This window comes from Pongo abelii, chromosome 14, assembly GCF_028885655.2.
Source record: "Pongo abelii isolate AG06213 chromosome 14, NHGRI_mPonAbe1-v2.0_pri, whole genome shotgun sequence".
NCBI lineage: Eukaryota > Metazoa > Chordata > Mammalia > Primates > Hominidae > Pongo > Pongo abelii.
Genome location: NC_071999.2, coordinates 53,277,449 through 53,303,447, shown reverse-complemented (window position 1 = coordinate 53,303,447; position 25,999 = coordinate 53,277,449). Strand labels below are relative to the sequence as shown.

Below are 25,999 nucleotides of genomic sequence, written 5' to 3'. Positions count from 1 at the left end.
CGAAATAAAAGAGGACACAAACAAATGGAAGAACATTCCATGTTCATGGATAAGAAGAATCAATATCATGAAAATGGCCATACTGCCCAAGGTAATTTATAGATTCAATGCCATCCCCATCAAGCTACCAATGACTTTCTTCACAGAATTGGAAAAAACTACTTTAAAGTTCATATGGAACCAAAAAAGGGCCCGCATTGCCAAGACAATCCTAAGCCAAAAGAACAAAGCTGGAGGCATCATGCTACCTGACTTCAAACTATACTACAAGGCTACAGTAACCAAAACAGCATGGTACTGGTACCAAAATAGATATATAGACCAATGGAACAGAACAGAGCCCTCAGAAATAGTACCACACATCTACAACCATCTGATCTTTGACAAACCTGACAAAAACAAGAAATGGGGAAAGGATTTCCTATTTAATAAATGGTGCTGAGAAAACTGGCTAGCCATATGGAGAAAGCTGAAATTGGATCCCTTCCTTACACCTTATACAAAAATTAATTCAAGATGGATTAAAGACTTAAATGTTAGACCTAAAACCATAAAAACCCTAGAAGAAAACCTAGGCAATATCATTCAGGCCAAAGGCATGGGCAAGGACTTCATGACTAAAACCAAAAGCAATGGCAACAAAAGCCAAAACTGACAAATGAGATCTAATTAAACTAAAGAGCTTCTGCACAGCAAAAGAAACTACCATCAGAGTGAACAGGCAACCTACAGAATGGGAGAAAAGTTTTGCAATCTACTCATCTGACAAAGGGCTAATATCCAGAATCTGCAGTGAACACAAACAAACTTACAAGAAAAGAACAACCCCATCAAAAAGTGGGTGAAGGATATGAACAGACACTTCTCAAAAGAAGACATTTATGCAGCCAACAGACACATGAAAAAATGCTCATCATCACTGACCATCAGAGAATGCAAATCAAAACCACAATGAGATACTATCTCACACCAGTTAGAATGGCAATCATTAAAAAGTCAGGAAACAACAGATGCTGGAGAGGATGTGGAGAAATAGGAACACTTTTACACTGTTGGTGGGACTGTAAACTAGTTCAACCATTGTGGAAGACAGTGTGGCGATTCCTCAGGGATCTAGAACTAGAAATACCATTTGACCCAGCTATCTCATTACTGGGTATATACCCAAAGGATTATAAATCATGCTGCTATAAAGACACATGCACATGTATGTTTATTGCGGCACTATTCACAATAGCAAAGACTTGGGACCAACCCAAATGTCCAACAATGATAGACTGGACTAAGAAAATGTGGCACATATACACCATGGAATAATACCATGCAGCCACAAAAAAGGATGAGTTCATGTCCTTTGTAGGGACATGAATGAAGCTGGAAACCATCATTCTGAGCAAACTATCGCAAGGACAAAAAAACCAAACACCGCATGTTGTCACTCATAGGTGGAAAGTGAACAATGAGAACACTTGGACACAGGAAGGGGAACATCACACACTGGGGCCTGTCGTGGGGTGGGGGGAGGGGGAGGGATAGCATTAGGAAAAATACCTAATGTAAATGAGGAGCTAATGGGTGCAGCCCACCAACATGGCACATGTATACATATGTAACAAACCTGCATGTTGTGCACATGTACCCTACAACTTAAAGTATAATAAAAAAAATTAAAGACTAGAGAGTTAAGACAACCAGTTAATTTTCACAGACCCAAAACCCTCGTTTCCTAACACTTAATTTAGTAATCTTCCATTTAAAGGTTTTTTCTTATTACATTTCTATATTGATGTCCTTAACATTTTCACTATCGAAATCCTTAATCTCATTGCCCCCATCAAGAGTTCTGTCCTCTTACCTAGGGACTAAGAGTTCTGTCTCTTAACTAGAACTAAGAGTTCTATCCTCTTAATTAAATAGAAATATTTTATTGGGAAGGCTGAAGATGCACATTATCTAAAAAACCTCATATTCTTCTCCACATTAAATCCTTCTTTTTTTTTTTTTTTTTTTTTTTGAGACAGAGTTTCGCTCTTGTTGCCCAGGCTAGAGTGCAGTGGCGCAATCTTAGCTCACTGCAACCTCTGCCTCCCAGGTTCAAGTGATTCTCCTGCGTCAGCCTCCCAAATACCTGGGATTACAGGCATGCCCCTCCATGCCCGGCTAATTTTGCATTTTTAATAGAGATGGGGTTTCACCATGTTGGCCAGGCTGGTCTCGAACTCCTGACCTCAGGTGATCCACCCGCCTCAGCCTCCCAAAGTGCTGGGATTACAGGCATGAGCCACCACACCTGGCCACACATTAAATCATTTCTAATCATCATATATTCTGGTCTTTCTCAAAATGTTTCTTCATCTTCATCTATAAATTCCTCTTCTCTTCTGACCTAGACAAATGGATATTCTCCTCCATTCTCAAATTAACAACTCTAATACCACCCCTATTCCCTCCCATTTTAGATCACACTGCCTCTTGTATCCTTCAAGACCTAGTGTATTAATTCCTTTCTCTGTCTTTTATAACTTCTCTAACAGTTCTCTCTCTCAAAGTTTCCCTTTGGCTACAGGGAAGCTTACAATACCTGTCCCTGCATCCCTAGACCTTATCAAGCTACTGACTTCACTATACATATACTCCCCCTCACTATATACACACACCTCTCATTGTTCTCACTATTCCCACACACACTCACCATATGCACTATCAGAGTGCACACACACCACACACACTGAACACACACCCCTCTCACCACACAAATACTATTTTACTGAGGCTATTCTCTAAGTCTGCAAAAATCTTGGCTTTCTAAATCAAATGGCCTTTTTTGGTTTCATCCAGAAAGACCTCTATGCAGCATCTGACACTGTTGCAATTTTTCTCCTTCAATATACCTCCATGCAACTTTTTTCATTAGCTTTTTTAAATGCCCTCACATCCTCATTCTCTTCTCTTTTCCTCTCACAACTTTTTCATGGGGTTTCTCAACTCCATGGGCTTTTTTCCCACCATTCTCTTTTTTCCTCAGCACTCTCATCCACTCCTATAGCCCTCATCATCTCCATATACAGATGATTCTCATATCTCATTCTGCTTTCCAGCCTGATTCCTCTTTTAAGCTCCAGGTCTCCTTTTCCAACAACAATTTGCAACCTAAAATCTGTAACTGACGTGTTTTCTTGAAAATTATGAAAAGGACTCAGGAGAGCACTTTAAAAATTGTTGAAACAGAAGAAAAGTAATTCCTAGCTAGCCAAAACAATTCCCCCACACACACCAAAAAAAGAACAAAAAATGGGGGAGGGGGGGGAAATGGGCAAAGAAGAAGCACTTTGCAAAAAAAAAAAAAAGGTACTTTCAACATATTTTGAAAATGGTGAACCTCAGAATAATGTCAATTGAAGGACATTTTGTTAAGGCACATAAAAATCCTTAAAATACCTCAGTTTTATAGCTAAAAATTTAACAAGTAAAAATAGAGTTGAGTCAAGATTTAGAGTAACAGAATTGCATGCCTGCATCAGGGCATTTCATGTGCCCCATAAATGTGTATACTTGATATGTACCCACAAAAATTAAAAATTAAAAAAAGATTTAGTGTAATAGATGTTTGAAAAGTTATTTATAATAGCAAAAATAGTAGGAAGAGCCTAAAAATCTTAAAACAGAATGGTTAAACATATTGTGATAGAGCTATATCATAGAATAATATAAAACCCCAAAACAGTTTCAAGGAATATTAAAGGAATATGTAAAAATATCCAACATATAACATTAAGAAAAAAACAGAATAAAAAGTTCTGCACATATTTTGATTCCAATTTTGTGAAAAAACAAAAAAAGAAGAGAAAATGAAAATACATATTAAAATGTTCATGATTATCTCTACATGGTAGGATTACGAACAGTTTTCATTTTCCTTATTAATCCTACATACATTTTTTAAATTATCTACAATTGTAAAATAGGAGAAAAGTCAATAAAAGTGCTACAGTTACATAAAGCAGGAGAAAAATTAGAAATGCTCGAGAAAAATCTTTATCAAAATTTTAATCACATACATTACAGTTTAAATCAAAATCTACACTCAGTACTTGAAGAGATTACCAATTGTACCATCATTTAGTTGAGTTCATTTGAACCAATCTAATGATAACCCCTAATTAGTGACAACTTATACTCGCTTTTTTAAACAATGCACTTACTTATAAAAGAGCTCCACCAAGTGGTGACATAAATCATCTTGGAAATATCAGAAAATTACTACTATGCATGCTATCATAACCAACATAAATTTAAGTTGCAATTTCAAAAGTTAAAAATAATGTTCTATCTAGCTTGCACTTTGTGAAATATGAAAGATGAAAATAAGTCATAAGAAACACGTGCTTTTGTGCTCTACCTCAGGGTCAAAAGATATATCCTTACACATAGTTCATGAGATTGTAATAAGTAATTAGCAGTAGGGTTACATTAAATGAAATATGAAGGTATTACAGAGAAATAGGGGGAAGAACTGCCTTTATCTTCTGCTCCTAGATTTCCTCCTTACCTAGGTGATACGTAGGAACAGAAGGAATAACAGGCTAAGACACCAGAAAATTTCACCTGTATAATATGAGCTTACAGCAGTCTAGTGTTAAGGACATTCTTGGATGTGCACAGAAGTAAAAGGCAAGAGTGGCAAAGCCAAGAAGAGGAATGTAAAAACTGACCTTACTTGTATTCAATCACATTTTTGAAACAACATGCAGGGGTGAACACCATGTGAGTCAGTCACCCAGTAACACAATGCCTTTGTGGGTAAGAAAGTTGATTCTATTCCCAGAAAAACATGTACCTGGCAAATTCAGATTTACCTGGCCATCTGCCCAAAAGTTGAGCACCTGGGACTCCCTCCCTTAAGAACTCTTACAGATCATGCAGCATATGGTCAGAAAAATTAAAATAAATTTGAAAAACTCCTACGGAACTCAGTTCATAAACCTGTCAGCTCTTAACTGAACTGTGACTTGCTTGCTTGCTCATTTGTTCCTATCTCAACTACTAATATGTAAGCATCCTGAAGACAGAAATATTGTATCTAATTCACTACTTTACCCCAAGAGCCTTGTAGTGTCCAGCACTAACACTAACGTAGTTCTAAAAAGAAAAAAAAAAAAAAAAAAAAAAAAAAGCTGTGGCAGTAGCTACAGAGTGGCTTTTTCTCTCTTTGTTTTTTTTCTTTTTTTTCTCCGTATGCTCAGAGAAACAAGCAGCAACTGAACCACCAAAGTGTAAGTTAAGACTGTTGGTTCCACTATAGTTTCTTCAGCTCCCATTCACACATTGATAGCAAACTGGTAAGTATCAATAAGGGTAACACACACACACACACACACACAAAGAACAACATTACAGACCTCATTTTCTGAACAGATGATACATAACCTACCTAGAACTAAGTTTCTGGTCAAGCTCTCTGCTTAGATTATTGAGCTCAAAGCCCAAAAATGATCCATCCAAAAAGGTATAACCAAATAGGAAAGAAAACTGCCACCATACTCAAAGGGCTACTAATTAGCTTTTCTGCAAAACAGCTACAAAACTGATGTCTACTACTCTTGCAAACAAGGTTGAAAACCATTGAGTAAGGAGATTAATTCCTACAACTCAGATCCAATTATATGGATTAACAATATCAACTCCTTTTACCAAATATCACATGTGCTGTTTCAAAAAAGGAAATCACCAACAAACAAATGAGGTGACATTTTTTTCCAGCTTTATGGAGGTACAATTGACAAATGAAAAAGTTTATATTTAAGGTGTTCAATGTGATATTTTGATACATCTATACAATAAGAACTGATTATATCAGTCATTCCATATCCACGGTTTCACTTTCCACAGTTTCAGTTTCCCATGGTCAACCATGGTTTGAAAACAGGTGAGCAGAGTACCTATTTTGAGAGAAACAGACTACATTCACATACTTTTTATTACAGTATCTTGTCATAATTGTTCTATTTTCTTAGTCATTGTTACTAATCTCTTACTGTGGCTAATTTACAAATTAAACTTTAACACAGGTATGTATGTACAGGATAGGAAAAAACATAGTATGTATAGGGTTCAGTACTATCTGTGGATTCAAGCATCTACTGAGGGTCTTGGAACATATCCTCTGAGGATAAGGGGGACTACTGCACTACAATCAAGCTAATTAACATATCTATCACTTCACATAGTCACCATTTTGTCTGTGTGTATGTGGTAAGGATACTTAAGATTTCTCTTAGTGAATTTCAAGAATACAAAACATTAACTATAATCAACCATGCTGTAAATTAAGTGTCCAGAACTACTACTTTTTTTGTTTTTGTTTTTGAGACAGGTCTCATGACAGGGTCTCACTCTGTCACCCAGACTGGATTGCTGTGGCACAATAATAGCTCACTGCAGCCTCAACCTCCTGGGTGCACAAGCACTCCTCCTACCTCAGAGTCCCAAGTAGCTGGGACTACAAGTACATGTCACCGCCTGCAAAATTTTTTTTAATTTTTGGTAGAGATGGGGGTCTCCCCATGTTGCCCAAGTTGGTCTCTAACTCTGGCCTAAAGCAATCCTCCTATCTTGGTCTCCAAACGTGCTGGGATTATAGGCGTGAGCTGCCACATCTAACCCTTACTCATTTTATAACTGAAAGTTTGTACCCTTTGACAAACATCTCCACATTCTCCCCAGGCTCCCCACCCCTGCTAACCACCTTTTTACTGTTTGTATGTATTTGACCTTTTAAAGATTCTACATGTAAATGAGATCATGCAGTATTTGTCTTTCTGTGTCTGACTAATACAACATAATGTCCTTCGGGTTCATCCGTGTTGTTGCAAATGGCAGGATTTCCTACCTTTTTTAAGGCTGAATAAAATTTCAATATATATAACAGATAGTCCTTGACTTACAATGGTTCAATTTGCGATTTTTCAACTGGGTTTGTCATGATCTTAATGCAATTTTAATTTAAGGTATTTTTGACTTACAATGGGTTTATCAGGATATAACCCAATCATTAGTTTAAAACAATCTGTACCACATTTTATCTATACATCAAATGACAGACACTTAGGCTGTTTCCATATCTTTGCGACTATGAATAATGCTGCAATGAACACAGGAGTGTATGTATCTCTTCAACATACTGACTTCATTTCCTGTGGATATATACCAAAAGGTAGGATTGCTGAATCATGTGGTAGTTTTAGTTTTAATTTTTTGAGGAGCTTCCATACTGTTTTCCATAAAAGACGTACCAATTTACATTCCCACTAACACTGAACAATAGTTCCCTTTTCTCCACATCCTCTCTAACATCTGTTATCTTCTGACTTTTTGAATAATAGCTATGAGTCCTCAGAGTCCTGAGGTGGTGCAGGGTATCACATGGTGAGAGAACTGAGCATGCTAAGATGTTAGCTCGGGATAAAGCCACTGATGCCACTCTCATGAAAACCAATTAATCCTTGAATAGATTGATCCATTCATAAAGGCAGAGACCTCAGGACTCAATCACCTCTTAAAGGCCCCATCTTTGATACTACCATATTGGGAATTAAGTTTCAATATGAGTTTTAGAGGAGGAAAACATTCAAACTGTGGCAGATGTCTTTTATTTCTTTTTCTGGCCTAATATCTCTGGCTGGATTTCCAGTACTATGTTGAATGCAAGTGACAAAGTGAGTATCCTTGTCTTGATCCTGATCTTAAAGGAAAAGATTTTAGGTTTTCCCCATTGAGTATAATGTTAGCTGTGGGCTTATCACATATAACCTTTGTTGTGTTGAGGTACATTCCTTTTATACCTAACTTGTTGAGAGTTTTCGTCATGAAAGAATGTTAAATTTTGTCAAACACTTTTTCTGGCTCTATTAAGATGATCACATAATTTGTCCCTCATTCTGTTGAAGTGGTATATTTATAGATTTGCATATGTTGAACCATCCTTGCATCCCAGAGACAAATCCAATTTCATCATGATGTATGATCCCTTTAAAGTGCTGTTGCTAATATTTTGTTGACGATTTTTGCACATATGTTCATCAGGGATATTGACCTATAGTTTTCTTTTCTTGTGATACCCTTGCCTGACTTTGGTATCAAGGTAATGCTAGCCTTGTTAAATGAGTTTGGAAGTGTTTCCTCCTATTCAAATTTTTGAAAAAGTTTGAGAAGGATTGGTATTCTTCTCAAATGTCTGGTAGAATTCACCAGTGAAGGTCCTGAGGCTTTTCTCTATTGGTAGATTTTTTATTACTGATTCAGTCCCTTATTTGTTATTGGTCATTCAGATTTTCTATTTCTTCATAATTCAGTCTTAGCAGGTAGTATGTGGCAAAAAAATCTGTCTCTTTTAGGTCACCCAATTTGTTAGTATATAATTTGTTCAAAGTATTCTCAAGATTGTATTTCTGTGGTATCAGTCATAATGTCTCCTCTTTCATTCCTGATTTTATTTGAATCTTCTTTTTTTCTTATTCTAGCTAAAAGTTTATCAATTTTATCTTTTCAAAAAAACAACTCTTTTGTTGCTCTTTTCTATTGTTTTTCGAGTCTTTCATTTATTTCTGCTGTGATCTTTCTTATCCCCCTCCTTCTATTAACTTTGGGCTTATTTGTTCTTTTTCTACCTAGTTCAGAGAGATGTAAAGTTAGGTTACTTATCTGGGGTCCTACTGTTTCCTTCATGTTGGTATTTATCACTATAAAATCTTCTGTTAGAACTGTTTTGCTGCATTCCACAAATCTTGATGTGCTATTTCCATATTCATTTGTATCATATATATTTTTTTAAATTTCCATTTTGATTTCTTATTTGACCACTGGTTGTTCAGGAACATGTTTAATTTTCACATATTTGTGTATTTCCAAGTTTTCCTGTTATTTTTGCTTTCTAGTTTTATGCCATTATGGTCAGAAAAGATGCTTGATATTATCTCAATCTTCTTAAATACATTAATACTTGTTTTATGGCCTGACATATGATTGATCCTGGAGAATGCTCCATGTATGCTCAAGTATAAAGGCATTCTTTCCATGGTAGTTGTCAAAATTGGTGTTTCTGAAGGACAGCGCTACTATTCCACCATCTTGCTGACATCAGCTGTCTAACCATTCTTATTCTACACAATGCTGAAAATTATCTTAAACTGAAATTTCCATTTTGGGGACTATGTCCTGAGGAGGTACCAAGACAAAAGAGGAAAGAATGGGTCTTTCCAAAAGAGCAATGAGTTGGCATTGGAATAAGAGAATTCCAAGTTGAAAGAGAACTGAAAGAGATCATTAACCATTAAGTCTCATGGTCTAGGAGTTTCTAGGGTTCCAAGTCATATAATGATAATCTGGCGAGCTTTCCAATACTTTAAAAAACCTATATGTGTGCTTTCAATAAAGCTACAATAACTAAAATAGAAAATACTTTACCTTTGCTAAAATTCAACGCAGTATAGTAACACAATTTACCTGATGCTGATGAAAAGCACTAGTTGGCAGCTTTGTATACCTTGAATAAAACTAGGGAAAATAATTGCTTAATAAACAAAGTTTGGTAGACAGTTTCTGAAACACAGATTCAATGTGGGTGAAAACTAATAATGGGTACCTGATGATTTTCAACTACACTGTAATTCTGAATCAACCTGGCTTTAAAAATAGTTTTTAGAATATGATGCTATATCAAGATGCATATAAATGAGGTAAATTAAAACAGGAACATAAATAGAAATGTTTATTTTATATTCTTTGTTTGATAAAATAATTTACTCCAAAACTCTGCTAAATATCTAGGTCTCATACACTTGATTAAATGTTTATAGTTGAATACATAAGAGACAGAAATAACTACCAATCTGAACATCAATAATTATGACTATCAGGCCTTTAAAATTATAATGTACATAAATAAGGAAAGTTATAATGTATATAAATAAGGAAAAAATACTTCACTGACATTATAGCCATCTATTTTAAGACTACATCTGTTAGATCTATATTATATTTACATAGAATGTAGAGATATTTAAAGTACAGGAAAACAATTAGTTCTATTAAATTGAGACTTAAAGATATCCTAACTCATCTGGAGCCTATAATAATCTCCACACTGATTTGAATCCTATGAGAGAGGTGTTATAGCAGTGTTTGATGTATCCTTCTTGTATCTACTTCTGACAGAAACGACAAGACTTAGGGCTTGACTCTTGACTGTTGGGAGCTGGGGGTGGGGAAAGTTAAAGAAATACCTTGTAGCTATTTTCTATATCTAATTATTTATATCCCAACTTGTATTAGAAAGATTTCTAAAATCTTAAAAAAACAAGGCGGCGGGGAAAATGGCTGACGGGAAGGCGGGAGAGGAGAAGCCTGAAAAGTTGCAATGAGCTGGAGCTGCCAGAGTAATGGAGAGGAAAGTTCCAGTCACAGCGCTGAGAAGCGATCAGCTGAAGAAGAAGCTGCAGACCTCCAACAAAGCCTGCAAAGATCTCCAACTTTGGATTTGCCATAGGTAGTCAGACGACAAAGAAAGCAATCACCCATATCCATCAAACTTGGATCAAGTAAGCCTAAAGAAACTGTTCCAACTCTTGCTCCAAAAACTTTCAGTAGCAGCAGCTTTTAATGAAGATGAAGATAGTGAACCAGAGGAAAGGCCTCCAGAAGCAAAGATAAGGATGAAGAATATTGCAAGGGATACACCAACATCAGCTGGACCAAACTCCTTCAATAAAGGAAAGCATGGGTTTTCTGATAACCAGAAGCTATGGGAGCGGAATATAAAATCTCATCTTCGAAATGTCTATGACCAAGACAATTAAATGATGTTTTGAAATTGCGGTGTGGGTGGGTATAAAGTTAAAAAGAACAGTTTCCTTTTTTTAAGAATGGTATAAGACTATCTTTGGAGCCGCTTTTTTTTTTCTTTTTCATCTTTTTAAAAGATTGAGTGGTACACTAATAAATGAGAGTTTGAAATTAGAGGTAATTTATGTTTCATATACAGATTTCAAGACATTTGCTAGTTTGGTAGTTTCGTGTGATTAGTTTCCAAAGTTTACAGATAATAAATCAGAAATGGTACCTTTTTAAGAATTGCCTATTTTTTTAGACACAACTATTAGCACATTAAGAGGGAAGCAAAAAGTTAATTGTCTATTCAAAACTGCAAGCAGTTACTCTCTTAACTCCCTTATTACCTAAACTTGTCTGGCTCCCAGGAACAGCCTTATAGAGAGAGGGAGTATTGTATTGGGAGGAAAATGTTACTGAACTATTGACTGAAAGTACATTTAGATAAAATTAAAATACAGCTTTTTTCTTTATGGGCATTTATTTTCTTTCAAGTCATCATAAACTAGGTGTTGCATTGCTATCAATGGATACAGACGCTTAGCTCTTAAAATAACTTTTTTATATGTAAACTGTTGAATATTTGAAATAGCCCACTTCACCTTAATGGGTCTTGTCTGTCTTCATTAGTCTTCAAAGAAAAACCATTTGCTACCGAAGTAAATCAGTATTTTGAATGTGCTTCTCTTGTTTTTTGTTTATTAGCTAGTTCCTGTAAGCATTTCTACCAGAACTTGAAGTGAATCATAAGAAAACTGTTTCTTTTAAAATACAAACCACCACCAAAAATTTAAATGTACATATTGCTTAAGTATTTGGCTGCTTTTATTTTTTAAAAGGTATAAACACCAAAAAAAAAAAATTTAACATTGTATGAAGACGGAAAACAAGAAGATGCACTTTCTGTAACTTTGTCTAAGGATTTAAATTACTAACTTGTGAAATCCAATTTGAATTGAACTTAACTACTGGCTTTCTTACTAGTAAAATTATATGGTTTATTTTAAATGTATACATACTGACCAACGGCCTCTCAAAAAGCACATTTTAGATACTGAAATAGAAGGAAAGAAAATGCATCTTCAAACATTTTTTGGAATCTCACCACACATACTTCGTTAATTTGTGTATTGTAGGGTGTTTTCTTTTTGTATTTTTGTATGGTATACGAACTTTTTTTTTAATGTGACAGTTAAACACATCTTTAAAAGCACAGTCACAGACAAAAAAAAATACAGTATAAAAATTTCCCTGAAAACTCCTACTACAATATTGTATTTGGAGGCAGCTTCAGACTGTTTTATTGGTGGTAACTGCTCGCTGAGCTCTTTTAGTTGGTAATAACTCAGAGAAGCAGCCTGTGTATATTCCTAACACTTTGTTCACTAGTATTTAAGTTTAGAATAAGCCCCAGGTAAAACAATGGAAATGTATATAGAACTCTTAGTTCTTATATGATTTAATTATATTAAGATACATGAATTTAACTCACTTTAATGTAGGCAAACTATCCATTTTTGTCCATTTTCCTGTTTGTTAAAATAACATACCTCTTCTCATATTCTTTTCTTGACCCAAATGAAATATTAACCTAAGGTCAAGCTGGGAGAGAGAAACAACTGAGATGAATGTCTTTAGTAAAATACCGATAAATTTGTCAAACTCAAAAACAAACAAACAAACAAAAAACAAGACCAAAAAAATCCAAAATAAGTGGGTAAAGAAAGTCAGCATTTTTTTTGTATTCATTGAGATACAGAGGAAAAAAAAGAAATTGGGCATTTTTATGGAGGACAATTTTGGATACTGTTTGCTTATGTATTTGATTTATTCAATAAATATTTACTAAATGCCTACTAAGCACCAAACACTATTCTAACTGCTAGAAATATATATTAGTGAACAAAACAAACATTCCTGTTTCTTGGAGCAGAGGGAAAAAGACAGTAACCAAAAAGCAGTATAAATAGGTAAACCATATACTATGCTAGAAAAAGAATAGAGTACAATGGATAGAGAAGTTCAGGGAGAAGTAGGGGCAGGTTACAGTATTAAGCAGAGTGGTCACAATAGGCCTCTTTGGTAAAGTGAGATTTGAGCAAAGACTATTCTATGAGCAAAGACTTCATTCTATGAGCAAATTTAAAATTTTTAAATGTGAATACCTTCTGACCTAGCAGTTCTACTTCTAGGAATCTACACTATAAAAGTACTCTCATTTGTGCATGAAAATGTATATATAAGGATAAATTACCGCAACAGTTTGTAGTGTCACACATTCAAAAACAAACTAAATGTCTCTCAACAATGAAATTCATAAATAAATTATGATATACCCAAAAAATAAAAAAAAAATCCACTAAAAGGGTTAAGCTAAATACAGAGGGAGATGTGCTCTTCAAGATATATTGCTAAATGAAAAAAGCAAGGTATAGAATAATGCAAAACTAGAAACTTTTATTAGTTGCCTCTGAAAAGAAGTGGGTGGCTTAGGGAAAGGAATAGGAGACTTTTTACTGTGTATACTTTTCTTTCTTTTGAATCTTGAACCATGTGAATCTAATGCCTATTCCAAAATTACTGATGATGACTTGTTAAAAGGTGTAGATAAGTAAGACTTCAATTGGGTAAAATTAAAATCCTTGTGTATATGCTGAAGGAAGGAAAAACTGGAGGGACAAAGTAATCAAAAACTATCAGTGGTCATTTGTATGGATATAACTAGGAATAGAAAGAGAGCAATGTTTTTCAGGGACATGGATGGAGCTGGAGGCCATTATTCTTAGCAAACTAACGCAGGAACAGAAAACCAAATGCTGCATGTTCTCACTTATAAGTAGGAGCTAGATAATGAGAACACATGGAAACACACAGGGGAACAAGACACACTGGGACCTATCAGAGGGTGGAGGGTGGGAGAGGAAGCGGATTAGGACAAACAACTAGTAGGTATTAGACTTCACTCCTGGGCAATGAAATAATCTGTACAACAAACCCCCATGACATAAGTTTACCTATGTAACAAAACTGCACATGTACCCCTGAACTTAAAAAAAAAACAAATCCCATGCAATGAGATACTACTCAGTAATGAGAATAAATAAATTGTTGATGCATATGCCATCATGAATGAAGCTCCAAATAATTATGTTAAAACAGTAAAAAACAACAACAACAACAACAAAAGCACAACTGCTTGTGGCAATGTAAATTAGTAGAGCCACTATAGAAGAACAGTATTGAGGTTCCTCAAAAAAATAAAAATAAAACTACCATATGATACAGCAATCCCACCACTGGGTATATATCCAAAAGAAATAAAAACAGTATATCAAAGAGATATCTGCATTCCCATGTTGAATGCTGCATTTTTCCCAACAGCCAAGACATGGAATTAACCTGAATGCCCATTAATGGATGCATGGATAAAGAAAATGTGGTACATATAAATAATGGAATGTTATTCAGCCATAAAATAGAATGAAATCCTGTCATTTGGAACCAGAGAACATCGTGTTAAGTGAAACAAGCCAGGCACAGAAGGACAAGTACCACATGTTCTCACTTATATGCAAGAGCTTAAAAAAAAAAAATTGAACTCATGGAGACAGAGTAGAATGATGACTACCAGAAGCTGTGAAGGGTAGTGGGGATGGGAGGATAAAAGAGGAGTTGGTTAATGGGTACAAAAAGACAGTTAGATAGAAGGAACAAGATCTAGTGTTCTATGGAAACACTACATAGTCACAATACAGTGACTATAGTTAACAATAATTTATTGTATATTTCAAAATAAGTAAAAGATTAGAATTGGAATGCTCCTAACACAAATAAGTGATAAAAGCTTAAGATGATGGATACTCCAACTACCATGATTTGATCATTACACATTATATGCTTGTATCAAAACATCACATGTATCCCGTAAATATGTACACCTATTATGTCTCCATAATAATTAAAAATAAAAAATTTTAAAGTAAAAAAGGAGAGCAACAGAGACCCGCTCTTTATAAAGTGTGATTTATGTTAAAACAAGTCTTTATTTACTTATAATTGTGAAAGTAAAATATAGAAAGGTGAAAAAAATGACGAGAAAAATGTTAGTATCCTCCAAAATGCACACTATCATGAAAGCTGGCAGTTAAAACAATAACAAACAATTATAAGATTCATAGTATCTATAAGGTTAAATTAAATTAATTACTTAGGTTCTCCAGAAAAGCTTAATGGGTCTTGGACCAAAGATTTCTTCCATGGTTCCTCATGAAGAAGAAAACACACTGTAGTAAATAATATTGGCCAAGAGTGAAAACTTTTATGAAGTCAAAGCCTTTAAGAACAAGCAATTCTAAAAGTAGGCAGTACAATTATATGTAAGATATATCTGGCTATTTCATGACGAAAGTACATGATGATGAATTTTTGTAGAGTTATCCAATACACACATTAAGTATAAACATTAGGTAGTGAAAAAACAGGGAAAAATTGTTTGATTAAAATTTTTTAGAGAATAGAGAAATAAAGAAAAATCAATAAAACCAGAAAAAAAATTTTAAATCACCAACATTGAGAAACTTCTAGTTAGACTTACCAAGATAAAAGAGAGAAGGCTCAAATTAACCAAAATCAGGAATGAAATAAAAAAAATTACTACTAACCTTACAGAAATAAAAATGATTATAATGGCAATGCCATGAACAATTATTTGCCAATGAACTAGGTAACCTAGATGAGGTAGACTAATTCCTAGAAAAATATAAACTATAAAAACTGATTCAAAAAGAAACTGACAAATGAATACACCTATAACAAGTAAAATGACTGAATTAGTAATTTTGAAACTTTCCAGAGAAAAGTCCAGGCCCAGATGGCATCACTGATGAATTCTACCAAATATTTAAAGAAGAATTAATATCTATTCTTCACAAACTGCCCCATCAAAACGGAAGAGGAGGGAACACTTCCCAGTCCATTCTGTGAAAGGCCAGTATTATCTTGATACTAAAATCAGACAAAGACATCACAAGCAAAAAAACTAAAGACCAAAGTCTCTTATAAATATATGTATAGAAATCCTCAAAAAAAAAAAAATTAGCAAACCAAATCTAGCAACATATCAAAAGGATTATACATTGTGACCAAGTGGGACTTATTCCAGAGATGCAATGTTGGTTTAACACCTGAAAATCAACTAATATACTATAGCATTTCAATAAAGAACAAGAACCACATTATTATATCAATAGAAGCAGAAAAATCATTTGACAAAATCCAACACCCTTTCATAACAAAACACTCAACACCCTAGAAATAAAAAATTCTTCAGCTGATGAAAGGCATCTACAAAAACCCCACAGCTAACATCTACTTAATGGTGAAAAACTGGATGGTCTCCCACTAAGATCCAGGAAAAGACAACAATGTCCTTCTCATCATTCTATTCAACATTCTGTTGGAGATTTTAGACAAAGCAATTAGGCAAGAAAAAGAAATAAAAGGTATCCAGATTTTAAAGGAAGAAGTAAAACTATCTCTATTTGCAAATGACATTATTTTACATATAGAAAATCCTAAGGAATTCACTAAGAAACTATTGAAGCTAATAAATTAGTTCACCAAGTTTTCAGAGTACAAAATCAACATACAAAAACCACCTGTATTTCTATATACAGCTAAGTAATATGGAAACAACCTATGTGTCTGTCAACAGACAAGTGGATAAACAAAATGTAGTATATATAAACAATGGAATATTATTCAGCCACAAAAAGAAAGGTGATCCTGTCACTTGCCACAACACAGGTGGACATGGAGGCCATTATGCTAAGTGAAATAAGCAGACACAGAAAGTAAATTATTGCATGATCTCATTTATATGTGGAATCTAAAAAATAGGGGGTGTCACCAAAAACAAATGCAACAAAAACAAAACTAAGTAAATGGGACTTAAACTGAAAAGTTTCTGCATAGCAAAAGAAATAATCAACAGAGAAAACAGACAACCCTCAGAATGGCAGAAAATATTTACAAACCATACATCCAACAAAGGATCCAGAATCTACAAGAAACTCAAGAAAATCAGCAAGAAGAAAACAAATAATCCCGTTAAAAAGTGGACAAACTAGATGAATGGATTTTTGTTTTTGTAACGCAGTTTCACTCCTGTCGTCCAGGCTGGAGTGCAATGGCGCAACCTTGGCTCACTGCAACCTCCGCCTCCTGGGTTCATGTCATTCTCCTGCCTTAGTCTCGAGAGTAGCTGGGATCACAGGCGCATGCCACCACGCCCAGCTAATTTTTGTATTTTTAGTAGACACGGAGTTTCACCATGTTAGCCAGGCTGGTCTCGAACTCCTGACCTCAGGTGATCCACCCGCCTTGGCTTCCGAAAGTGCTGGGATTACAGACGTGAGCCACCGCGCCCGGCCAAACGGACATTTTTCAAAAGAAGATACACAAATGGCCAACAAACATGAAAAATACTCAACATCACCAATCACAAGGGAAATACCAATTAAAACCATAATGAGATACCGCCTTATCACAGTCAGAATGAGCATTATTAAAAAGTCAAAAAAAGGTGCGGGGCGGTGGCCGCAGCGCGCGGGGAGGCGGGGCCCGGGCCCCTCCTCCCCGCGCGGGAGCCGAGGCGGACAGGGAGGCCATTATGCTAAGTGAAATAAGCAGACATAGAAAGAAAATTATTGCCTCATTTATATGTGGAATATCAAAAAGGGAGTGTCACCAAAAGCAAATGCAACAAAAACAAAACTAAGTAAAGGCCAGCCCCAGAGACCCGGGCCCGCCGCCTCCCCCGGATGCCGGACGCAAGCGCAGGCAGGGTCCGCGCGGCGGGTGGCAGGGGGCCGGGCCGAGTCAAAAGTCTATTTAAAAAGCAGAGAGAGGATGCCTCGGAGTGATGAAGGCCTTATCCCTGGGGCGCTTGGGGACACTGGCTGCCGTTTCACAGTCGACCTGGATGCAAAGAGAATTTCAAGAGCTTGTTGGTCAGGTCAAGAATAAATCTATGCGTAACGTCATCCTGATCCTGGGTTTATAGTCGTCGTCCTTTTTAAACTGCAAAGAAGCATTTGCAGACTTTATCTCATGGGCACCACTTGCCAATCTTTTTTTTTTATTTTTTGAGACAGAGACTCGCTCTGTCACCCAGGCTGGAGAGCAGTGGCGCGATTTCGGCTCACTGCAACCTCCACCTTCCGGCTTCAAGCGAGTCCCTGGCCTCTGCCTCACGAGTAGCTGGGACTACAGGCTCACACCACCACGCCCAGCTAATTTTTGTATTATTAGTAGAGACGGGGTTTCAGAATGTTGCCCAGGCTGGTCTCAAACTCCTGACCTCGCGATCCGCCCGCCTCGGCTTCTCAAAGTGCTGTGATTACGGGCGTGAGCCACCGCGCCCCGCCGCCAACCTTTTGAGTATATGAAGCTGGCAGAGAAATAAAGCGTCGTCCCTCTGCGCGTCCCTCCCCGTCTGCTAGAATGTTTCTCAGGAACGCTACTCCACGGGTTGCTCCCCAGTCCAAATGGGAGGCCTTTGGCCCACCAGGGAGCTTTAGATTCCCCGGGTGCTTCTCGGAGGCTGACGAGGGCGTGGAGAGCGTGTCGGTGAGCGCCCGGGTGCAGATGCTCATCAGCACGCTGCAGCGCAGCGGGGCTGCTCGGGGCACCAGCGATGAGCGCGCTGCATCGAGGGGCCACAGGGCAGACGCCAAGCCAGCTGCCAAGCCCACCGTGCACAAGGAGCAGCCCGCATTGCCTGCCTGTGGTCTTGTTGCTGACTTTGACCCCATGAGGGAGGAGGAAACTGCAGACTTTGGCCGGTCGGTGCTAGATTCAGTGATGATTCCATGGACCGGGACATTGGGGAAGCCATCCAGAGTACCTGAAGGCAAAGAGTGGAGCCGCACAGCCCGGGGCTGGCAAGGGCCAGCCAGGGCGCAGCCCAGCCTTCCAGGGCCGCAGGCAGTGGCAGTAGATGTAAGCCAGAACTATCTCACGGCAGTGCCCCGACTTCCGTGTGTCCCCCCAAAACTTGTACCTGGCTCAGGTGGTGGCCTTGGCAGCCAGGTGAGATCCAGTGAGGACTAGGGTTCCGCCTCCCCGGTCAGCGCGAGCAGCAACGACTCCTTCGAGCAGAGCGTTAAGGCGGAAATAGAACAGTTTCTGAATGAGAAGAGAGAGCATGCGACCCAAAAATGTGATGGGGTCAATAGATAAAAAACCAGACCCAAACGAAAATTCGACCAAGTCACTCTTGAAATCCCACCAAGAGCCAGCCGCAAAGGTGGCGCATCGGCAGGGTCTGAGGGGCGCCCATAAAGAGTTCGCCTTTCGCAAACCTCCCTGGTTAGCAAAGACGAACGTGCAGCCCAGAAGCCTCAAGTCCAGGGTCACGACCAAGCAGGAGAACAAGGGCAGCCCGAAGCCAGCAGCCCCCTGCAGCCCTTCAGAAGCACCACAGAATAAAAGCGGGGTCAAGAGGAGCGCTGGCACCCTGAGAAGGGGAAAGCAAGTCACGAGTGCGGCGCAGGCGCCCGAGGCGTCCGACTCCAGCAGCAACGACCGCACTGAGGAGGCCATCCAGGTGTACTAGCTGCGGCAAACATGCAAGGAGGCCAACGGGAACCTGCCCCAGAGGGCCCAGCTCCGGGAGGAGAGAGGACGCCTGACCCTCCAGCACACAGCACAAGCAGCGCCACAAAAAAGTGCCTTGCGCGAGACCCACAGGAAAACACCCAGCTAGAGGAAGCCAGCGGCCACCAAGGCCACAGACCCTTGCCCAGGGCGCCTAGATGCTGACCATTCCCCACAAGCTCCCGAAGGAAACCAAAGCTCCGCCTCCAGCGAACCCGGCTTCCAGGAGCGAGTTTGTAGAACGGTCCTCGTGCCAGGCAGACACGTCCGCTGAACTGGCTCGCGGAAGCAATCTTGGGCATTTCCAAGACTACCCTGCTGGCCCCCATGTAAGGCAGCGACAGGTCCCTGTCTGCAAGCCCACTATTCTACTCCCCGAACGTGCCTTCCCGCTCTGACGGCGACAGTAGCTCCGTGGACAGCGACGACAGCATCGATCAGGAAATCCAGACGTTTTGACCCTCAAGGCACAGTCGGGGAGTTTGCTGGCCAGAGGTGAGAGCTGCTCTCAGGCTGCCCAGGGCCCACTTTCACCGCCTGGCCCCAACAGCCAGACCAGTGGCCCCAAGGCCCCCGTCTCTAAAACACCGGACCCGCCGCTGAGCTGCAAAAGGAAACGTAGAGGCGGCGGCCATGCCATAAGGCCGTCCACGCCCAAGAAAACACGAGAGGTGGTGAAAGATGGCGGCCAGGATGCCAACCACAGACAGGCGTGAGCCGTGCCCGGCCATGAGGGGCGGGACCTGCCCGTCCAGGGCAAAGCCAGCGAGGTCCCGGGAGGGGAGGGCGCAGCCAAGGGGCCCGGCGACACTCGCATGACGCAGGGCCAGGTTAAGACAGACGAGGTGAGGCACCTGGACGAGGAGAGCTCCGAAGACAAGAGCAGCTCCCTGGACAGTGACGAGGACCTGGACACGGCCATCAAGGACTTAAGGTCCAAGCAAAAGCTCAAGAAGAGGTGCAGGGAACCCAGGGCTGCGTGCAGGAAGGTCAGGTTCAGCACTGCCCAGACGCACTTCCTGGAGCAGCTGGGCGGGCTCCGGAGAGACTGGAAAGACAGAAGCCCGCCAGTGCTTAATAGCTGACTCTCCAAGTCCAAGAGAGACAGCGGCGAGGGCCCAGGGAACAAACCTCCCAGTGTCTGTGGCAGTATGGCAGACAGGACGAAGCGGGAGGGCGTCAGGAGCCAGGACACCTACCCGGCCTTCCGAGTGAGGGGATGCGCCTCTGCCTCCGCCTCTGAAGGGAATCCATTTCGCCAGGGAATGCCAGGGCCCAGCTCCCAGCCCCGGCTCCCTGTCTGACGACAGCAGTTCAGTGGACAGTGACGAGAGCATCGAACTATAGATTAGTAAGTTTTTGGCGGAAAAGGCCAAGGAGTCAGTGAGCAGTTCAGAAGTTCAGGCAGAGGGCCCTGCTGCTCTCGGGAAGGGGGGCTCATTCAGGCCAGGGTTGCTGTGCAGGAAGGAGCGGGCCCCACCGCCTGGCGTGTGCACGCGGAGCCAGCGGGCCAGGGGGGTCCCACAGCCGGCAGAAGGGCCATGAGGTGCAGAGAGCGCTGGAGCACAGGGCACAGCCGGCCTGTTCAGCCAGGGCGGGAAGGGGCTCTCTGCTGCTCTCGCCCAAGGGGATCCGGCACCGCCCAGGAGCACCAGTGGCAGTGTCTCCGCCAAGGGGCTCTCAGCGAGCAGGAGAAATGATTACATTCAGAAAGACTAGCGCTCACGAGGGGCCGAGCATGCTGCCAAAAGTGCTTTCGTTCAGCTGCCCAGCAGTGCCACAGCGGGCACCGAGGCCGGAGGTGCTGGGGGTACCTTTCACATGGGCTGCGGGAGCCAGGGCTTCCTGATCCCCAGCCAGGAAGCTGAGAGGGACTCTGGAGCCCAGGCTGACCACACCCTGCCCTCGAGCGACTTCACCCACCGGACCCCGTGCGCGCTGCGCTCGGAAGGCAGAGATGCGGAGTGGAGGCGGGGCGTCGGGAGCGGGAAAAACAAGGGGTCCGAGGGCCCCGCCTGGGGCCTGCCCAGCCTACCCCTTGCGGGCTTCTCCCCGCGCTGTCCAGCCAGCTCTTCCATTTTGGAAAGCGTGTCTCTCAGGGGAGCAGGCAGGCCAGCCTCTTCAGCCCGACATGGGGCTGCCTCCGCAGGGCCTGTCCTTCTCTGCCTTCAGGGAGGCCCAGGCCGGGCCCAGCCCTGTCTTTGGAAGCCCATACTTGCTGGCGAAGAAGGACAGCGGGCCCTGGCCAAGCAGGAAGGCACAGACAGGGCGGAGTTTGCCCGACAGGAGGAACTCAGGCTCGGAGGAAAGCATTTTAGACCTGAGGTATTGACGAAGGGTCATCGATAGGGACGACCAGGACCAGGACCAGGACGCCTTGGGCGGGGACGCCTTGGGCAGTGACGCCAGTGACTTCAGCGACACTTCGCGCACGGAGGACAGTGGCGGCAGCTCAGCAGTGAAGGTCTAAGCCCTCGAGTTATGGGTTTGCGTCCCGGTTTCCGTGCATTTGTGGAAAGGGGCGTATCTGTGCGTGTATCCGTGTATGTGTGTGATGGTTCTGTGGTTGCAGGGAGGGGAAACAGGAGTCCGTTATACATAGCCCTGTATAGACGTACACCAACATGAAACAATGCTTTTATTTAACAGATGTGTCCTGGTAAATATGATTTTTGTAGTTTTCTGTAAGTTATTTAAAGTGATGTAAAAAATATTTTTAGAAAATACTGTTGTTCATTTTGTAGGGTGTTCCTAATTGCAATTTTCTGTGTTCTGCATACAAGTCTTAGATTACAAAACATTTGGTTCTTATCATCGCAGCCAAGTTCACAGAGATTCTGATGTTTTTTGGTTGATTGCTGGTGAGAATGTCCATCGGTGGCTGCAGCAGTAGCCTGAGGAAGGCCGAGCTGCCCTCCCTGGGAATCACTCAGATGCCCCAAGGTGTCCGCCGGGAAGCTCGCAGGACAGCACTTTTTATACAGAGGACACCCCCGCCCCCGACCACCCCCCTGGTCCTTGGAGGCCAGAGCACATTTGAAAACTGCAGTCACAGCCGTCCGCTGGAAAAACGATTTGAAGCACAATGGCCAGCAAGCACGTGAGAGCTCCCTGTTGCTGTGAAATCCCCGCGGATGTCAGCGGCTGCTCTGCAGCTCAGCCCTGGGCCTGGGTGGATTCATGTCCAATCTTTTTCAAACACTAGATGATTCTAACATCTAAATAAACCCCTTTTTATATGGAAAATAAAGTAAAAAAACAATAGATGTTGGTGAGGATGCAGTGAAAAGGGAATGCTTACACACTGTTGGTAGAAATGTAAATTAGCACAACCTCTATGGAAAATAGTACGAGGATTTCTCAAAGAACTAGAAGCAGATCAACCATTCGATCCAGCAATCCCACTACTGGGTATCTACCCAAAATAAAAGAAATCATAATATCAAAAAGAAACCTGCACTTGTTTATTGCAGCACAATTCACAACTGCAAAAGTACAGAATCAACTGAAGTGCCCATCAACCGATTAGTGGATAAAGAAAGTGTGGTATATAGCTCAACAAACTAGGCACTGAAGGAACATACTTCAAAATAGTAAGAGCCATCTATGACAAATCCACAGCCAACATCATACTTAAGAGGCAAAAGTTGAAAGCATTCCCCTTGAAAGGCAGAACAAAATAAGGATGCTCTCTCTCACCACTCCTATTCAACATAGTATTGGAAGTCCTAGCCACAGCAATCAGACAAGAGAAGGAAATAAAGGGCATCCGAATAGGAAAAAAGGAAGTCAAACTATTCCTGTTTGCAGATGATGATTTTACACCTATAAAATCCCATAGTCTCTGCTCAAAAGTTCCTTCAGCTGATAAGCAAAGTTTCAGGATATAAAATCAATGTACAAAAATCACTAGCATTCCTATGTACCAACATCCAAGCTGAGAGCCAAATCAAGAATGCAACCCACTCACAACAGCCACAATAAAGAATAAAATATCTAGGAATACAGCTAACTAGGGAGGTGAAAGCTCTCTACAAGAATTACAAAACACTGCTCAAATAAATCAGAGATGACACGAACAAATGGAAAAACATTCCATGCTCATGGATAAGAAGAATCAGTATCATTAAAATGGCCACACTGCCCAAAGCAATTTACAGATTCAATGCTGTTCCTATCAGACTACCAATGACATTCTTCACAGAATTAGGAAAAAGAAAAAAAAACTATTTTAAAATTCATATGGAACCAAAAAAGAGCCCGAATAGCCAAGGCAACCCTACACAAAAAGACCAAAGCTAGAGGCACCACATTACCCAATTTCATCCTTTGAAAAGATGTAGTTCAAAGGATACGAAGTAGCAAATACATAGGATGAACAAGTCCGGAGATCTAATATACAACATGAGGACTATAATAAATAAAATGGTACTGTATTAGAAATTTTTGTTAAATACATAGATTTTAGCTGCTTTTTTTTTTTTTTTTTTTTGCCCAGGCTGGAGTGCAGTGGCACGACTTCGGCTCATTGCAACCTCTGCCTCCCGGGTTCAAGCAATTCTCCTGCCTCAGCTTCCAGAGTAGCTGGGACTACAGGCGCACACCACCACACCCGGCTAATTTTTTGTATTTTTAGTAGAGACAGGGTTTCACCATGTTGGCCAGGCTGGTCTCAAATTCCTGACCTCAAGTGATCCACCCACCTCGGCCTCCCAAAGTGCTGAGATTACAGGCGTGAGCCTCCAGGCCCAACTGATTTTAGCTGCTCTTATCCAAAAAAATTAGATTTTATTTCTATCCACCTACAATGAATAAGCCAAAAAGGAAAGAAAACAATTCCATTTATAATAATATCGCCAAGAATAAATGTTTAGTAAGATTTATACTCTGAAAACTGAAAACACTGTTGAAAGAAATTAAAGAAGACTTAAATGAAAAGACATTCCATATGCATGCATCTGAAAACTTCATGTTGTTAAGATGGCAATAGTCCCCAAATTGATCTACAGATCCAACATAATCCCTATCAAAATCCCAGCTGCCTTTTTTTAAAACAGAAATTGACAAATTGATCCTAAAAATTCACATGGAAATTCAAGCACCAAGAGTAACAAAAGTAATCTGGAAAAAGAAAACCAAAGTTGTCAAACTCACACTTCCCTATTTCAAAACATACTACAAAGCTATAAAACATACTACAAAACAGTATGGTACTACATAAGAATAAACATACGGCCGGGTGCGGTGGCTCACGCCTGTAATCCCAACACTTTGGGAGGCCGAGGCAGGCGGATCATGAGGTCAGGAGATCAAGACCATCCTGGCCAACACAGTGAAACCCCGTCTCTACCAAAAATACAGAAAAATTAGCCGGGCGTGGTGGCAGGCACCTGTAGTCCCAGCTCCTCGGGAGGCTGAGGCAGGAGAATGGCGTGAACCCGGGAGGTGGAGCTTGCAGTGAGCCGAGATTGTGCCAGTGCACTCCAGCCTGGGGGACAGAGTGAGACTCCGTCTCAAAAAAAAATAAAAAAGAATAAACATACAAAGCAATGGAATAGAACTGAGACTCCAGAAATAAACCCTGGTTTTTATAGTCAACTGATTTTCAACAAGGGCACCAAAACAATTCAATGAAGAAAGAATAGTCTTTTCCATAAGTGGTGCAGAGACAACCGGATATCCACATTCAAAAGACTGGAGTTAGACCTCTTCCTCACATCATACACAAAAATTAACTCAAAAAAAAACAAAGAAACCCAAGACTTACAAGAACTAAAAACCATATGACTTTTAGAAGAAAGCATAGAATAAGTCATCATGACCTTGGGTTGGTCAAGGCCTTCTTAGATACAACATCAAAAGCCCAAGCAACCAAAAAAAAAAAAAAAACAACAACCAAAAAAAAAATAGAAAACTGGACTTCATCAAAATTAAAATCCTACGCTGCAAATGACATCATCAAGAAAGTGAAAAGGCAACTCACAGAATGGGGGGAAAAGTCTGCAAATAATATATCTTATAAGAGATATGCATAAAGGAGAAGCTTTAACTGCATCTTAAAAACAGAATTTAGGCTAAAAGAAAAAAGAAGGGTATTCCAAAAAAAGGGGAGATAGCATGAATATGAATACTATCATATTCACATGGAAGATATTCATATGGAAGATTCATATGGAAGGGAGGAGAACACAGGCATTGGGGGCCATCAATGGAAATAAAAAATAAGACTGGAAGGAAGGTTAAAGCACAGACTATGGAGAACTACAAATACTGAGACAGTGTGGACTTTACTTCTTCATAATGGTGGTGGGAGCATGGGAGGGTGTTACAATGGAGGCTATTGAGAGTGGGTTGTAACAATGAAAAATAAATTTTAAAGCAAAAGGGGCAAACTATAAACCAGTCTTTTCTAAAAATCAGGCACAGGATGGATTGGATGGAGAAAAGAAGAGACTAG

At 40.3% G+C, this 25,999-nt stretch overlaps 1 protein-coding gene and 2 pseudogenes across 2 annotated transcripts in view; 2 read left to right on the top strand and 1 right to left on the bottom strand.

Moving 5' to 3' along the window:
* The window catches only part of RB1 (RB transcriptional corepressor 1), a 174,700-nt gene that overhangs the window by 139,509 nt on the left and 9,192 nt on the right, over positions 1 to 25,999 (bottom strand). The window lies entirely within an intron of this gene.
* LOC129049528 (PEST proteolytic signal-containing nuclear protein-like) lies at positions 10,383 to 10,868 on the top strand (annotated as a pseudogene).
* Positions 18,388 to 22,258, top strand: LOC100461788 (protein phosphatase 1 regulatory subunit 26-like; annotated as a pseudogene).